The sequence below is a fragment of the Lontra canadensis genome, unplaced genomic scaffold (genome assembly GCF_010015895.1).
Source record: "Lontra canadensis isolate GAN:19392208 unplaced genomic scaffold, GSC_riverotter_1.0 scaffold173, whole genome shotgun sequence".
Classification (NCBI taxonomy): domain Eukaryota; kingdom Metazoa; phylum Chordata; class Mammalia; order Carnivora; family Mustelidae; genus Lontra; species Lontra canadensis.
In genome coordinates, this window is record NW_022631167.1 from 1,178,372 (window position 1) to 1,191,164 (window position 12,793).

At 50.4% G+C, this 12,793-nt stretch overlaps 1 protein-coding gene across 3 annotated transcripts in view; it reads left to right on the forward strand.

Moving 5' to 3' along the window:
• Positions 1-2,320: 2,320 nt before the first annotated feature.
• Positions 2,321-12,793, forward strand: part of TMEM63C (transmembrane protein 63C) — a 69,858-nt gene continuing 59,385 nt past the window's right edge. For 2 of the 3 annotated variants that reach the window (XM_032846242.1, XM_032846243.1), the window contains exon 1: positions 2,321-2,540. The gene's annotated coding sequence lies outside the window, so the exon portion shown is untranslated. The remainder of the gene's footprint in view (positions 2,541-12,793) is intronic. The other variant, XM_032846244.1, reaches the window with a different exon arrangement.

The following is a 12,793-nucleotide window of genomic DNA, read 5'->3' on the forward strand; positions in this document are numbered from 1 at the left end:
AGGTGGGCTCTCATTGAAGATCTCTACAAGGTGCTCTTCTGCAGAAAAAGCACCAATTCTGACAGTGTGACAGTTCCATCTGTCTGGATGGCTCAGGAGCCTTTGGTTTCTTTGCTGTTGTTCTGGATTATGTTCTCAAACAAGACACTGGTGGTTAACAAAACAGTCATAAAGGCAATAGCATAGTAGTCATTGTCTTCAACAGAACTCCTACCTCAGTCCACATTAGAGCATGAAAAATGTTCTCAGCACCCACAAGTTGGAAGCACCTTTCCTTCAAAAGCCTCCCCAAGCCCACAAAGCCTCAGCTATTCATTTCATACACCTTTACTGAGTACCTTCTACCAGCTTCACCCGCATCTAGGTGGCTGGTGTTCAGCTGGTTAGGACGTTGGTTAGGACAGAGGGGTCATGTCTTTGATTATATCACTGTAATGCCCACCTGGCATTTTCATGGGTTCTTGTTCTTCCTCTTCTGTGTCTCCCTTTAGTGCACATCCTTGATGCCTCCTAGGTCTTGCCTCCAGGAGCAGGAGTGACTTAGGTGTTGGCTTGTCAGTCTTATCCCTTGCTGCTGCTCAAACACTTTCCATGGCTCCCATGGCCTACCTAGTAAAGTTCAAACTTCTGAGCCTTGTCTTTGAGGTCCTTGAAGACCTGCTTCCAGCTTTCCATTCTGGCCTCGGCTCCCACCAGAGGGTATGTCCAGGGGTCAGGCTCACTAGGGAAGCAGGCTGCGCAGGTTCTGTGTGGATGGGACCTTGGCAGAGGGCTTGGAGAGCTGCTGAAACCAGCTCTTGATCTGGGCTAGAATACCCACCATTCAGTCTCCTCCCAGGACACTCAGTCCAGGATGCCTGGGAATTTCAGTGTTGGGTCTTCCCTCCACTTTATCTAGGTCTTTCCAAGAAGGGAGTGATGAACAGTGACCTGCTTCTTCTGTATGTGGAAAACTGAGTTAAGTACCTTCTATGAATTTTATATTCCTACCCACCCTGTGAGGTAGGTACTGTAATCGGACTCCTTTTATTTGTGTCGAGGTGCGTCTTTTACAGATGAGGAAGTTAATTTCAGAGTGGTTAAGCAACTTGTACAAGGGGACATAGCTGGTAAGAGACAAAAGTCCGGATCTGAACGAAGGTTCAACTGCATCTGAAGACCATGTTTTTTCCACTTAACACTGGGCCTTTCTAAAGCCCCATTACAAGGCCCTTAGTCCATTCACCCTGAGGTCAGACACTAGCTCTGTAATGAGGAAGCAGAGGAAAGAGACAACAAGCTGCTTCTGTTTAGGCTTCTCTCTCTCCTGCCAGTACCCAGGACGGTAACGATGGCAACAACCACGAATATTCACTGAGCATCTACTTCGTGCACAATATCTCATTTCATCCTCATAACCGCCTTCCAATGTTGTTGTTATTTCCTTCATTTTACATATGCAAAGAATGAGGCTCAGAGAGGTTAAGCCCCATATTTGGATGGCCCAGCGGGGATTTGAATCCAGGCAGCAGGAGTTCTTAAATGCTGCTCTTGCATTTATCTGGCTGAGAAACACCCCCGGAAGGCACAGCTCCCCTCCCTGCAGCATCTCGTACCTTGTATTCAGCTGCTTCCTCTAAGGTCTTCTCATCTAATTGCTAATAACTCCTAATGATCAATATCTTACCCTTATAAAACTGTAGACAGTCCCTTTTCCGCTCTCCTCACCCATTAGCCATTATACAGATAGTACGGGATAATGTCTATAAAATAAACGTGCCTGGGCGGGCCCCTGACTGGCAAAGAGAGAGTGAGTTCCCTACTACCCCTTACTCTGCATACGGCTCTTTGGGGGTTCAAAAACGGGTACCTGCCTCCAAGGCCCAAAGTAGCGTCTCTAGCCCAATAGCCAGGACTTTGATGAAACTGGAGACAGGAAGGGGACAGTGGCCCAGGCCAACTGCAAAGGACCCAGCCCACTCCTTTGGGCCTCCCAGGCAGGGCTGTGGCCAATCTGTAGATCTTTTCTCTGCTGGGGAAGAAGGAGGGAGTACCAGCTGCTGGGTACCAGGAGCCGGTCCCAGGGAGGGGCAGAACCCTGCTACCTTTGTGTCGTTGTGCATCTTTTCTTGCTTTGGCTGGCGCGGGTGGGGAGGTTCGGAAGGAAGACACGCCTCAGAGGAGAGCTTGGGGTAGGGGTGAGGTTGTAGGGTGGGCGGAGAGCGGCAAGACAGCTTCCGAGGCCCCCGGCAACAGAGGGAGCCAGAGCCATGGCTGCAGAGACCGGCAGCCTTGTGCGTTTGCGAGGGTAGTTTGCAGATGGTTCCTGGTAGAGACGAGGTCTCTGAGGCGGAGCCCGGGCCTTTGTACATGATAATCCAGCCTGGGTTCCCCGGTGGGTCGGAGCAGCTTTGGGGCGGAGCCAAGCTTGGCTCCAGCCGGGGAGGAGCCGGGATGCAGCTCCCGCGGTGATGCAGAGGGGAATTTGCTGACAGTCCCTTGCCAGGTGGGGCTGGCTTCCCCAGGCCCGCGAGGAGGACCGGCTGGCTGTCTCCTCCCAGGTAAGGAGCGTACTGCCTGTCACCGTATCCCGGCGGCCGGGGCACCCTGCCTGGGGCTGGGCCGTGACGCCCTAGCGCAGATGTGGTGAGCGCGCGGGTGGTGTGAGCCAGGACTGATCTGGCCGGGAGAAGGGGCGCGGAATCCGGGTCCTGGACGGGGGAGGGGGCGGGGAGGGACTGCTTGCTCTTTGCTTTCCGGGACCTCGGACTGGGCGGGGTGGGGGTGGGGGAGACTGCGCCACAGTCCCTTGGCACGCTGGCTGGCTGCCGGCCTGGACCCAGGGAAGGGTGGAATGAGCTGCCCACCAGGGAAGGCCGTAGCTTGGTCTACTGTCTTCGCTGGGTTTGGGGGGGTGGGCGGGAGGCTCCCCTCACCCCCCCACCCCTAACCCCAACCTCCGCCTGCTTGACAGCTAGGTGGGTTGCCTCTGCAGAGTACCCCCACCCAGGGATTCCCCAGGGCTGTGCCGCCCACTCACTGGGCTGGGCTGGGCTGGGCTGGGAGGGGGGTGCGCTTCCCCCGCAGTCTACTGCACCGTTATGAGTTACGACAGCGTCACCGCTGCTGGCTGCCCGGTAGGGGTCTCATTCTGTACTGGTGGGCTGGGCTCCTGGGCCCCCTGGACTAGAGGATGCCACCTTTTCTCATAGGCTCGCAGAGAAAGGTTCTTGCATCCATCCCTCTCTTGGCCTTGAGAGAGAAACTTTGGATTTGGGTGTAGGACCTGGGGAAACTGAGGCGGGGGGGTGCTGTGGCTTCACTGAGTTCACTTAGCAGGTCCTACAGAGCTGTCCTCCCAGGCACTGCCTTGACCATCTAATGCTCTCTGGAGGGGCAAGGGCCAATCTTGCTCTCCAGGCTCCTGGTCCAATTTGGGGTGGATGACCACCCCCACTGCAGGGCCCTCTTTTCCCATCCCTGAGAATGGAGGGGGTTACAACTTCTGCAGGGGCTCTCAGGTGTTAGGGGTGTGAACACTGCAAGGATAAGAGTTGTCTGGGGACAGGAGAAAATCGCTCATGAAAAACGCTCATCTGAGCAGAGGGGATTGTGGGCCTCTATCTCCTTGAGGGTTCTAGGAAAGAGGGAGAGTTGGCTTCTGGAGAGGAAGCCCTGAGGGGGCAGCCCAGTTCCAGGCTTTAGTCCCCATACTGGCCTTGTTGAAAGCCACCTTCAAGTTCTCAGGCTGCTGTGGGAAGGGGATAAGGAGATGGACTTTCTCCTCTGACGGCCTGCGTCTCACTGGAGAAGAGGCCAAGGAACCATGTTGGTAGGATGGCCTTCTCCCGACGCCACCCTGGGGTGTAGCATCTCACCCTTGCTCTCTCCCCAACACCTGTCCCCTGGAGAAATGGACTACTCTTGGTTCTGTGGCTCTTGGACGTGAACTCTTCCCAAATTCACCTTGTCCTCCTTCTGTCTGAAGCAGATGCCTTTCTCTCAAGGGAAACTGAGGTAGGGAGAGAGCTATATTTTACCTTAGAGCTAAAGCCAGCCAGTGCCATGGTGCAGGTGAGGAAACTGAGGCACAGAGGCTGCAGAGAGTTGCTCCAGGTCTCTCACCTACACACAGGTCTCCTACTCCCCTGGCCCAGCACAGGGGTGTGGATGAGGCCCCTTCCTCTCTCCTCTCCTCCCACAGCCACCATCCCTGGTAGTGTGAGGCCTTGAGTGCCTCCTGAGGGGTGGAGGTGGCTGTCAGTCAGAGGGGACAGCTCTAGCATTTTCTCCTTCTTTACAAGATGTTTTCAAGTTAGAAAGAAAGCAGCTAGAAGAGGGGAGACAAAGTCACTCAATTCCCTTCCCATCGTGCTCCCACAGGGGACAATTTCCGTGGGGCTCTTGGGGCAAGTGCACCTCTCCCTCCTGTCCGGGTGCCAGCTGTTGTGGCCACAGCTGGGAGAGGACCCATGGGGCCAGTGGCTTCAATCCCCACTCGGACTGCAGGGCAGGATGGCGGTTCCTGCCCAGCCCAGCCTTATTCTGAGTGGAAGGGGAGTTACCTTGTTCCTGGTGCATGAGCGGGGCTCTTCAGACACAGCCCCTGCGCACAGAGCCCCAGAAGCTGGACCCTGGTGTTTCTGCAGCATGGCTTGGGCTGCGAGGGGGATCACCAATTAATCACCAGGGGGACCTGTGGGAAGGGATGGGGTTCCCGGTAAGCCAGATCAGAACTAGCTGCCCATGGGGTGACAGTACAATGCCAGAGAGAGAAGAGGACCTACCTGGTGTCCAGTTCCTCTGCTGGGATGCCCTGAGGGTCTCCAGAACAAGGACCACTGCCCCATCCTGAGAAGTTGGTGGTGTGTCCCTCCCGGCCAGCAGAGGCAGGGTCGGGCTGTGGAGAGGCTCCTGGAAAGGAACCACTCGTGGAGAAGCATGGCATAGGTTCTGGACCAGAGCCCTTTTTGGCTGGCCCCCTGCCATTGGTTTTCCTACCTGACAGCTGGGCACGAAAACACCTTCCCCATCTGGGTCAAAGGGCTTTGGAAACATGTCACCCATTTATTACAGATGGGAAGGGCTATTCCTGGACACTGGTGTAGATCGAAGCTGTCTGTTTCCAGCTTTCTTGGGGGAAAATGTGGCTCTTCCCTCTCTGGGGGATGCCCTCTCCCCTGTGGACAGTCTAGGGCACTCCTCGAAGGCTTGGAAGGTAGGCCGGCCGTCCCTCGTGCACCTGGGGTTGTGTTTTGGCCCCTGTGATATTTAACAGAACTCCCCCACAGCCAAGCACTGGTGACTGGGGGCCCTGTGGACCTTGCTGCCAGTCTGTACCCTCCCCACTGCCTGTCACAGCCCAGGGACACCATCTCTCCTCTGGTTCTTCCTGGGAAGTGGCTGGTGGAAGAACCGTGGAGATGATGGGCATAAAGTCCTGGGAGCTGTTTGCACGCAGTGTCCAGAGTGCAGGAGACCGCCCAGCGTTTGGAGCCTCAGGCAGGCTCACTCTGGGAATGGCTGTAATGACAGTGCTCTGAGGAAGTGAGATCAGCAGCTTTAAAGCACTGTTTAGCCTGGGGCAGGGCCCTGTGTCCTCTCTCTGTCTTGGGAAAGCCACGGTTTTCCTGGGTTACTCACCTATCAGCTTGGGTGCTGTGGACTGGACTCCCGTTCTTGCCATAATTGGCTGGTGCAACTCGTGCAAAACAGGGTTCCAGGGGGAGCTAGGATGAGAACCGGGCCGCTCATGGGGTATCTTGTGTCCTTGTCATAGATCTATCTGTCTAGACCGCCCTGGGCAAACTGAGGCAGCTCTTACAAAGAACACCTGTGGCCAGATCCCCTGCGTCCTGTGTTTCTAGGGCAGGGAAGGCAACCAAGCTGCCATGTTACTCCCCAGCCCCCGTGGCTGCAGAAACATGGAGAGGCAGGGGTGGGGTGGCGGGGGCAGGGGGATGCCCACAGTCACCCCCTGCCTCCTCCTGGTGATTCGGATTGTTCCAAAAGGGAACTGAAGCCTGGAGCCATTTACAAAATCACGATCCAAGTGTCCTGGGATCCCCCGGTCTGTCGTCCCCACCCTTCCATCCTGCTGTTCTGCACAAGCACTCCTAAGACAAGATCAGCCCAGTCTTCCCAGAATTGTGCCCCACGAGAGGGACACTGGCCTCAGGCCATAGGATCCTGTCAAAAGAGAAGGGCATCCTGAGGTCTTTGGAGGTACAGATGGACGCGATGTGCCTGTGGCCGCCTGGCTGGGGATGTGGCCGTGTGCTGGGCTTTGACATGGGGGCCTCAGCGCCTCAGGTGTCTGAGTGGCAGTGATGGGACCCTAGGCTGCAAAGGCTGCAGAGGGCAAATGAGCCTCTGGGGACAGCAACTGGGTTTTGCTGGGGGCCGTGGAGCACGAGGGACAAGGCACACACAGACACCTTGTCTGGGGGCACGTGGGAGCCGAGTTTCTACCCTCTTCATTATCTGCTTGTTTTACTTCTTTCTCTGAGTGTTCTGTTCACAACCTGGTGAGATAATCCCCGCCACAGGGGGCCAGCCCAGCCCCCTGGGTGGGGGTTTGGGGGGAGTGGCAGGAAGCAGAAAGGCGGGCATACCTGCGTGTGCTTAGGGACCCGGAACCCTGTTCTTTCCATGTCCTCCCCCCTTTACTGGCTCAGTGGTGGCTGTCTGGCGTCTCTGGGCAGGCTGGCCACATTTTGGTGGCCTTGGCTGACCAACAGTGTGGACAGCTTCGGGCACTGTTTGAACTGAGCTGTTCCCTCCAAAAGAGCAGGCAGATTGGGGGGTCTTCCCAGAACCAGAGGGTGTGTGTGGGGCATGGGGGACAGGCGTGGGGGACTTCTGTCCTTCGGTAGGACTGGAGCCCTTCTGGACTGGGAGCTCATGTGCCCAGAACTGCAAACGCAGCCAGGCTCTGGAGAGAGCTGCTCAGGCAGTGGAACGACAGTCTGAACCGTGTCCCTGCCCTGAGGTCCTGGTGCCACTGAGTGACCTCACATTCCTTGTTATTTCTGGGGGAGGGGCAGAGCAGGTGTAAGTGGCCCACTTGATGGATGCGAACACTGAGGCTCAGAGAGGTTTTAACAGCCACAACCACACACAGGCGCACGTATATTTGCCGACTCCAGAGCAGATGAACCCAGAGCAGGTCCAGGCCTGTGTGACTCCCAAGGAGTGCCCCTCCTCCCGAGCATGACTGACAACCTCCGCTCACCTGCTATCCCTGCTGCTGGTGGTTTTGCTGAAGTGGCTTAAGACAAAAGGACTTAGAAGCGAAGGTCGTGCGTGTCTCCCCTTTCCCTCCACTCTGGGCCAGGTGCCCAGAGCTGGGCTCTGCTAAAGGACTGCAGGGAATACAGAAGGACAGGACTCCCACCCCACCATCACCTCAGGCCCCAGGACGCACTGCAGGCTTGATCAGATGGGCTGAGCTAGGCCAGGGCACGAGATTCAATGCAGGGGCCCTGGCTTCGTGCTTCACGGAGGGTCTCCCCAACCCCTGGCCTGACACCTGCCTAGAGCAGCCAGAATGGAGGGGGCAGGCAGCAACGGCCTGGGCTCACAGGACTGCAAAGCGGAGGACGGGGAGGGGCTGAGTCCCAGCACTCTGCTGTGGGTCTGGGGCAGAAGTCCAGGCCCGGTGACCTGATCTGTCCCCAGAGACAGAGGGAGGAGAGAGGTGGAGGTGGGGGGGACAGGCTCTCTGACCTACTCCTACTCCAGGGCCTGGGTACCCCAGCGATTTGTCTCTTATCAGGTGAGTCATCTTTGAGCCCATCTCTGACCTGGTCACCTCTTACTGGCTTCCCAGAGCCTGCCATTGGAGACCGAGCTTGGGTTAGACCCACTTACCTTTTCCAGCCTGTCTTCCTGCTTCCTTTCACCTTCCCACACACATCTGTTCTGGCTCAAGGCTCTTCCTGCATGGAGCGGGGATGGATCAGATCACCCTGAAGATTTTACAAAATACGCACTCTGGCTTCTCTACCCTTCCTCCCCCCTCATGCTCGCCCCTCTGTTCAGCTAAGAACCACCACTCAGTCACATCCAAGGTGCCCAGGCCGTTTGACCCACCCCCTCCTCCCAGCCCAGTCATTCCGTCATCCCCAGCCTCATTCAGTCAGACCCTCCCTGCCTTTCAAACTCCGGTTCCCATGCCACCTCCTCCATGAAGCCTTCCCTGGATCCCCGCCAGGAGAGGTCTCATAGCTTTAATGCACTTGTCCCATTAGCATCTGTCTCTTGTGCTAGACAGTGAGCTCATCCTGACATTTGTCAAGTGTTCATTGAGTGCCAGTCACACACATGCCCTCTGGTAACTTGTGGGGGAGGGGGCAGGTGGGCAAGTCAACTGATCATGGCGATAGCTGCAGAAATGCTGGAGTAACAGCGGGACGAAGCACTGGGGAGGTTTCCGCAATGACATTCAAAGCTGCAACTGTACATACTTTATGACCAACAGTTTCGCATCTAGGTGTATAATTACCTCGAGAAACTCACACATGTGCTTGAGGAGACAGCTCCAAGGATATCTAGGGCAGTAAGGCTGGAAGCACAAAAGAGGTCTCCACGTCAGTGTCTTCAGTGTCTACAGTGATGGAGCAGACAACTACAAATGTGATCTTACGCAGCAGTTAAAACACACGGAATTGGAAGATTTTATGTTTTGTAACTTCTACCTCAATAAACACGCGCGCGATTGGTATTAGCATAAATAAATCTCAAACAGTATTTCAAGAAATGGGAAATTGCCGAATAATACCGTTCAGGAACATTTCATTTCCGTGGCAATCACAGACAAAACTGTTTGTGATTTATGGATACAGACGTGTTGCAGTAGCTACTAGACTCGCACTTGTGGTCTTGGGCAAGGGGAAGAAGGAGCTGGTGCCGGTGGATGGAAGGAAGGACTTTTAATTTCCGAGTAATGCTGCTTTTAACAAAAAAGATCTGAGGTAAAAATGATAGAATGTTAACACGAGTTAATTCCATTGGTTTTATTCTTTTAATTTTTTGTGTTTAAAGGTTTTCAAAATTATGGAATGCCTGGGTGGCTCAGTTGGTTAAGCATCTGCCTTCAGCTCAGCTCATGATCCCCAAGTCCTGGGACTGAGCCCCATATCTGGCTCCCCACTCAGCGGGGAGTCTGCTTCTCTCACTTTCCCTCTGCCCCTCCCCTCGCTTGTGTGCTTTCTCTCTCAAATAAATTTAAAAAAATTTTTTAAAGATTTTATTTATTTAACAGAAAGAGATCACAAGTAGGCAGAGAGGCAGGCAGAGAGAGAGAGAGAGAGGAAGAAGCAGGCTTCCCACTGAGCAGAGAGCCTGATGCGGGGCTCGATCCCAGGACCCTGGGATCCTGACCTGAGCTGAAGGCAGAGGCTTTAACCCACTGAGCCACCCAGGCGCCCCTAAATAAAAAATTTTTTTTTAAAGTTTTCAAAATTAGGGGCACCTGGCTGGTTCAGTCAATGGAAGCCTGAGACTCTTGATCTTGAGGTTGTGAGTTCAAGCCCCACGTTGGGTGTAGAGATTACATACAAATAAAATCTTTAAAAAACTTTTTTTTTAAATTAAAAAAAAAAGTAAACTTGAATGTCAGAGGAAAGGCATTGACTTTTCCCGGGGAAGCCAGGAAAGTTTCCAAGAGGAGGTGGCGGCAGCTGGGGGTTGAAGACAGGGTGGGAGTTGTTACGTGTTACTGGGTGAGGGGGACTTGTGAAAAGGAGATGTGGGATGTTCAAGGCCAGGGCACATGTGCAGGGGCTCTCCGCACTTTTTAAATGTTTTCTGAATGCCCCTCCCCCACTACCTTCCTCATCCTTGTCCCTGGTTCCAGCTACTCAGTCTCTGGGCCATGCACATGGTCAGTAGGCTACTGTTCGAACAGCATGTGTCCTTGGATGACTTTTTTAAGGTCTAAGTAATCTAATGGGGGTTGGGGTAGGAATGAACCAAATATGTAAAATGGAACATTAAAATGGGGAAATAGCCGCTAATACAGAGAAAAGAAAAAAGATTCTTGGAGGATACTGTGCTTGACCACATGTAAATTCAGCTGAAAATCAACTGAAACTGATAGTTTTCTGAGAAGATATAAATCACCAGTTTGACCCCAGAAGAACTAACTAGAAAGCATGAATGGATCAATAATCACAAGAGAAACTGAGTTTTCATAAAACTCTCCCCCCCAAAAACCAGAGGTTTAACCAACTTTGAATTTTTATAAACCTCCAAGGAAAGGATATTTTTATGTTTTTAAAAAATATTAATTTATTATGAGAGAGTTATAATTTATTATAAGAGAGGTAGAGAATCCCAGGCAGATTCCATGCCCAGCATAGGGCCCGAAGTGGGGCTCAATCCCATGACCAGAGCCAAAATCGAGAGTCAGATGCTTAACTGACTGAGCCACCCAGGCGCCCCTAATTGTTTTTGAAGCTGCACCAACCATACCAGATCATAGAGAAGGAAAGATTCCAAATTATTCTGTGAAGCCAGCATAACACTGACAACACCAAAAAAGAAAAATGACTGAAAAAAATCCAATTTCTGAAGACTGGTGCAAAATTCACAAATTAATAACAACAAATAGAATTGCACAGTGTTATGTTTAAAAAACAAATGCACCACAAGTGAGTGGGACTATCTTGAACCAAGTAATAGGTCAAAAGAGGTGAAAACTCACGTAAACAGCTCCATAAATGCTAAAAATGGCTTAAAGACATTTGGTAAAGTTCAACATATGTCCCTGATTGTATCTCTGTTTTTTAAATGTTTTTGTCACTTTATTTTATTTTCTTGCATCTTGGTAAGTATACTTTTTAATCCCCATACCCTATTTTACCCATTCCCCCCACCCGCCTCCCATCTGCTAACCATCAGTTTGTTCTCTATAGTTAAGAGTTTATTTCTTGGTTTTTCTTTCTCTCTCTCTCTTTCCTTTGATCATCTGTTTTGTTTCTTAAATTCCACCTATGGGTGAGATCATATTTGTCTTTTTCTGACTTATTTTGCATAGCATAGCACTTGCTAGCTCTATCCATGTCATTGCAAATGGCAAGATTTCATGCTTTTTTATGGCTGAATAATATTCCATTGTCTCTATATACCACATCTTCTGTATCCATTCATCTATGGATGAAACTTGGGCTGCTTGTATCCTTTGATTATTGCAAATAATGCTTCTATAAACAAAGGGATGGGTGTATCCCTTTGAATTAGTGTTTTTGGTTCTGTGGGTAAATACCCATTAAGTGCAATTACTGGGTTTAGGGTAGTTCTATTGTTAATTTTTTGAAGACCCTGTGTACTGTTTCCCACAAAGGCTGTACCAGTTTGCATTCCCACCAACTGTGCATAAGCGTTTCTTTTTCTCCACATCCTCACCAACATTGTATTGTTGATTTTAGCCATTCTGACAGGTGGGAGGTGGTAGCTCATTGTGGTTTTGATTTGCATTTGCCTGATGATGAATGATATTGAGCATCTTTTCATGTGTCTGTTGGCCATCTGGATTTGTCTTCTTTGAAAAAATGTTTATTCATGACTTCTACCCATTTTTAAATTGGATTATTTGGTTTTTGGACGTTGAGTTTTATAAGTTCTTTGTACATTTTGGATACTTATGTTTTATTGGATATGTCATTTGAAAATATCTTCTCTATTCAGTGGGTTGCCTTTTTGTTTTATTTCCTTCACTATGCAAAAACTTTTTATTTTTTGATGTGGTCCCAATAGTTAATTTTTGCTTTCATTTCCCTTGCCTCAGGAGACATGTCTAGAAGAATGTTGCTATTGAATGTTGCAATAAGAAATTATTGCCTGTGCTCTTTTTTAGGGTTTTTATGGCTTCAGGTCTCACATTTATGTCTTTAATCCATTTTGAATTTATTTTTTTGTATAGCGTAAGAAAGTGGTGCAGTTTCATTATTTTGCATGTTGTTGTCCAGTTTTCCCAACACCATTGGTTGAAGAGAGACTGTCTCCCATTGTGTAGTCATTCCTCCTCCGTCGAAGATTAATTGGCCTTATAATTTAGGGTTTGTTTCTGGGTTTTCTGTTCTATTACATCGAACTATGTATCTGTTTTTATGCCAATACCATACTGTTTTGATCACTACCACTTTATAATATAACTTGAAATCTGATACCTCCAGCTTTGCTTTTCTTTTTCAAGATTGCTTTGACTACTCAAGGTCTCAATTTTAACTCTTATTTAATAGGAATAGATGGACATTGCTTAACATAATATTATGCATGTGTGTGTATGAGTGTGTATAGATATACACACTTACAAGGGGAAAATGACCACTCTTACCTTAAACATTCTTTAACATTCCTCTAGAAGTACACTCCAATACAAATTTTGAAAATAGAAGTTATAAAAGGAGGCCAACTTGTCAAGTTGTAGACGATAAGATTCATTATCTGGAGAAAAAAAGAACAAGGTCATCTCCTGAAAAACTATGAGAAATAATAAAGGAATAGAGTAAGATGACTGCTAATAAGTATTAAAATGGTATTTATGACATAGAAACTTTAGATTCTTAGAAAATAAAACGTAAGGGAACATTTGCAGTATCAGTAAACGCGTTAAACCTGACTAGGAGTCAGTCTAATGGGAGGTGGCAAGAACCAGTCTGGCTGCTGCCGTTCACTTCTGTTCCCCAGCACTTAGAAGGGGGCCCAGCAATGGTAATAAAGATTTGTCAAATGCTGAAACTGGCTGACGGATCAAGGGAACAGAAGCCTTTATGTAGACAGAGACCCAAGCACATCTGAGAGGCAGTCA